The following is a 4,994-nucleotide window of genomic DNA, read 5'->3' as shown; positions in this document are numbered from 1 at the left end:
ATATATATATATAGCTTAAACTTGAAAAAATTGAAATATAGCTATCTGTTTAAAACTAAACATTCTAATGCCATTTATTATGCAAATATCAAGTTGAAACAAATCTGTTAAAAACGTATTTATATGTAAAACCTAATACATTTTAAAGCAGTTTCATTTATTTCTAATTTTTACATCTACATGCATTACATCTGATTTAGGTCCACAACTTGCATCCTTCAACATGATATGTGTGTTCAAAGGAAGAGCAACTAGGTGAGGGAGACAGTGTCCATCGCTCGGCTGAGGGTCCACTTTGAGCATCTCATCTGCAGGGTTAAGCAACATAAGCTGAACAGTCATCATCTCTCTCTATTACAGCGAGCATCAACCAGCTTTACACAATGGCTTGCTTTTTGCCCATTACTAAAGGTTTGAGCAAAGTATTAAAGAGGAGATAACATTTGATGGGTAATGATGAAGTTGGATTTACCACCTCCATCTCATTATGAACAAGGAAAAACCCTGAAATATTTCAATACAAGTAACTAGACATTTGCACTGCACTTATTTGGACTGTAAATTTTATTTGACAAATTACATTCCCTTACAGAACAGGTGTCAAACTCCTGGAGGGCAAACTCCTCCAAGTTCCTGGAGGGCTGCAGCTTTGCAAAGTTTAGTTCTAACCCTAATTAAACACACCTGATCAAACTAATTGAGTCCTTCAGGTTTGTTTAAAACTTTCACTTAAGTGTGTTGAAGCAGGGTTTCAACTAAAAACGTGCAGGGTTACGGGCCTTCAGGAACTGAGTTTGACACCCCTGCTTTACAGTAAAGTGTAAAAATACTACATTAAACAATTATCAAAATAAAAGTTGTGTTTGTGGGTGAGTGTGTGTTTTGTTCAAATCTGTAGTCATCTTGGCAGGTAAAAAGAGAAAATAAAGTCGGCTTCCTCTTGAACGATCTGAATCATTTTGAAGTGTTTGTAGATGAGCTGGATCCTCATGTCATCTTTAGCATAAATAACATCCTATTCAAGCTATGCAGCTTCTCTGAGTTCCTCATTGACTTGAAACACGCTGATCTCTCCTGTCACTCCATCCTTACAGGAAACTGAGAAATAACCTATAGTTAGTAACTTTCATAATTAAAAAAGTGATATAAAGGACACACTGTACACAAACATGTAAATAGATAGATGGATAAATAGACATGATGCAGGTTATAATAACCAAAACAGGTATGATCTGTAAGAAACTGAAACGCCTAGTGTTATTTTTAATTGCTATTAATGTGTGTGTGTGTGTGTGTGTGTGTGTGTGTGTGTGTGTAAATATACTTCAATTTATTAAAGTTCATGCTAGTTAATACTACAGTGTGCTGTTGCATTCATTAACAAAGTTGTAGATACTGCAATATATACAGTATAATACAGTTTATTATAGTTAGTATGGTTCAAAAACGTAATATTGTTTACTATAAATGCTATTACAACTTATTTCATGTGGGTTGAATCGTATCTTTAGAACCATATAACATGATTGAAAGCAGCTCCTAGATAACTCAAAACTGTTTTCTTATATAAAAAAACAAACAAGAGAAGCACCCAGCACAGTCCTTAGCTTAGCTAACAGTATTGAACATATAGATAATTATTAAAAAATCATAACTTACCCTCTGATTGCTCGAGGCCTCCAACAACGTGAGCTGCCCTGTGTGCTGACAAACAGAAACGCCCCATCTCATTGGCTGGCTCTAGCCAATAAACTGGCTTTGCTGCTCTTTTACTGGTATGTACATTTCCACAGAATTTATGATTTTTAACAAAAATCTCTTCAGAAAAGAGTTTAAATAAACCCTAAATAATAAAATAATCGTGGCAAATGATTATTTTGCACCTCAGTCCTGTTGGCTGCTGGCATTGTTCATTGGTCAGGCATCAGCCAATCAAACAGCTTTACACCAGCCCCGCCCCTCCCCCGCCCTGCGCTGCTCACGCCTCTGCATCTGCGAGTGCACAGATGAGTTCTGCTACAGAGATCGCGGGAGATGTGTAGCAAAAGTCAGAGCGCGGGAGATTTGTAGTTGTACTGACGAATCTGAGAGGTTGTGAGTGCCGACCTGTGGTTGTAGAATGGAGATGCAATCAAATTTGCCGTGCACACGTGTGTCTGTCACTTTGTATTTGTGAATGACATTTTACAAATACACAACTATTAATCTGCAACTTCCAATTCAAAACACAAGTGTGTGGATTGTTGTGTGTGTGTGCAAATCGAGGATTTCAGCTGTTCACATCAGAGCTGTAAGTGTACATATCAACCTACACATACAAATATTATTATCACAAGTGCTCACATTTACATTTGCAAGCTCTCGAGTTTCGCAACTGAATTACCTTCATACTCAACCCCCCCTCGGCGCTTTACAATACGCGCGCCACAACACAGCTGATCAGAACGCGCGCGACAGCACCGCTATTCAGCACGCGCGCGGCGACAACACCCGCTTTAGGTTCGATCATTTCCATCTTTTTTTCATCTCCGCTACTAGCAGCACACTCCATTTCCGCATTACTGGATCTGTAGCGACAACAGACCGCAAAGGATTATGGCCACGCCGGGGCTGACGGGAAATGAAGTTTCAGCTACCTACCGTTCGCTTCATTCGCCTGAGCAAATTTTCTCAGAAGACCTATAGTTTTACCGAGTCATGCGACTTCCGTAATATCGAAAAAAATTAATATTGCGGTATGACGGTATTTACAATACCGTTACATCCCTACTACATACTGCACAACTGCTTCGCCCTTAATCCGTGGGTTGGGATTCAAATCAAGGATCAACCATGATCCATTACACCCCTAGTACCCTTTTTTCCCCTTTATTAACATACTTTTTATGTTGCAGAATTTGTTCCCCATGGTATCGAAAATGGTACCGATATTTTTCAAGCTATCATATCAAAGTTGAAAATTTTGTGAAAACACTTAAGTAATACAAACATTTGTGAGTTATGAAGACAGGATTGTCACGTTAGCGTGATCAAAACAGGAACAAAAACAAAAAGGTGCGGATCCAAGTGCAGATATTTATTTACAGTGAAACAACAAGGTGATCAAAATACAAAGTAACAAACAAATGACAAAGCCAGAAACTAAAACAGAGACAAGGCTCAGAAACAATAACACTAGACTTAGGCAAAATTACAAAAACACGATCAGGAACAAAGAACTATAAATACAAGACTTACTGGATACTTGGACAAGGAAGACGATGTAGACAAACGACGCGATAACAAACTGTGGTGAAATGGTAGTATAAATAGTCCAGATAATCAACAGTAACACAAAACAGATGTGATGACAGGTCAGTGTAGGTGTTGTGCAGCCGGTGAATCCGTCCCAAGTAGTGGGAAGGACCACCAGGGAGGGTCGGGAGGGATGACCCATGGATGATCCCGTAGGGAACACAAGGCAGGGGTCTTTAGGAGAGCCGGCTGGAGAGGCAACTGGACAGGAACCGGCGGGACTGAAGGGAGCTGGACTGGGGCCGGCGGGACTGGAGGCAGCTGGACTGGAGCCGGCGGGACTGGAGGCAGCTGGACTGGAGCCGGCGGGACAGGAGGCAGCTGGGCTGGAGCCGGCGGGACAGGAGGCAGCAGCCGGGCTGGAGCCGGCGGGACAAGAGGCAGCAGCCGGGCTGGAGCCGGCGGGACAGGAGGCAGCAGCCGGGCTGGAGCCGGCGGGACAGGAGGCAGCTGCCGGGCTGGAGCCGGCGGGACAGGAGGCAGCAGCCGGGCTGGAGCCGGCGGGACAGGAGGCAGCTGCCGGGCTGGAGCCGGCGGGACAGGAGGCAGCAGCCGGGCTGGAGCCGGCGGGACAGGAGGCAGCTGGTGGCGCCGGCAGGGCAAGGAGCCTGGGTGGCGCCGGTAAGGCCAGGAGCTGGACTGGAACCGGCATTGCACTGCGCTCTAGGGCTGGAGCCGACACTGGCGGGCGCTCTGGGGCTGGAGCCGACACTGGCGGGCGCTCTGGGGCTGGAGCCGACACTGGCGGGCGCTCTGGGGCTGGAGTTAGAACTTGCAGCAGTTAGAATTGTGTGATACTAACTCACAATGTTGAGAGATAAATAACACAATAAAGTCTGCATCTTGCAATTTTGAGAAAATAAGTCAAAATCTGACAAAATCTGTATAAAAAGTAAGATAAAATGACCAAATTATCAAAAATTTAAATTTTTATTTACCAGAATATATATAATATATATATATATATATATATATATATATATATATATATATATATATATATATATATATATATATATATTTACAAATATACATATACATTTACTGCATGAGATCTTAAATCATATCAACACTATTTAACATTTATGAGTAAAGCTTAACCTTTTGATGGAGGATGGATGATTAATTAACTTTCAGCACATGGTTGCATAAAACGAGTCTCGTCTGATGTATGATGATGTTTAATTAACAGTAAATCACATATGGCGGACACTGGTGTGGAGAAGAACTCCTGCGGTCTACAGTAACGAAGCTCAAAACGTCCTGCTGTTCGCTCTGTGAATGATGTGGGCCTGTAAAAGCCTTTTATACCCTCATTACAGTGTTTCCCAGACACCTCTGGGATGGAGGACATCAGTACCGCAGCATTAGAGGCTTTTAGTGGCGGCTTTGTAAAACTCTGTGGCCGTTGCTCTGAGGAGTTTTGTTATTTGAGTTTTAGTTGGCTTTAAAGTTTTTTAGAACAAACACAAAGTTAAAAGTCAAATTAATTAGTTTTTTTTCCTACTATTTAAAAACTAATTTAAAAGTGAAATGGGTCATATAGGCACTCTTCTCTGTCATTGGTTGGCCAAACAGATGGCTCCGCTCCCAAAGACACACTATTGGTTAAGTTAGTGTTGCTTTGTCAGACAGGTTGTATTTTAAAACAAAGCAAAGCTATTTATTTATATATTAATTTTTTCATTGTTATTATTTAA

The 4,994-nt window shown here is 41.6% G+C and overlaps 1 long non-coding RNA gene across 1 annotated transcript; it reads right to left on the bottom strand.

The window, feature by feature from the left end:
* Positions 1-546: 546 nt before the first annotated feature.
* Positions 547-2,390, bottom strand: LOC141380191 (uncharacterized). Its single transcript, XR_012397823.1, has 2 exons — positions 1,660-2,390; positions 547-1,098 (listed from the first exon to the last, which is right to left on the bottom strand). It is a non-coding gene; the product is annotated as an uncharacterized lncRNA (long non-coding RNA).
* Between the last annotated feature and the right edge of the window lie 2,604 nt (positions 2,391-4,994).

The sequence above is a fragment of the Danio rerio genome, chromosome 22 (genome assembly GCF_049306965.1).
Source record: "Danio rerio strain Tuebingen ecotype United States chromosome 22, GRCz12tu, whole genome shotgun sequence".
Taxonomy (NCBI): Eukaryota; Metazoa; Chordata; class Actinopteri; order Cypriniformes; family Danionidae; genus Danio; species Danio rerio.
Note: the sequence above shows the minus strand (reverse complement) of the source record. Positions and strands in the feature narration are given on the sequence as shown.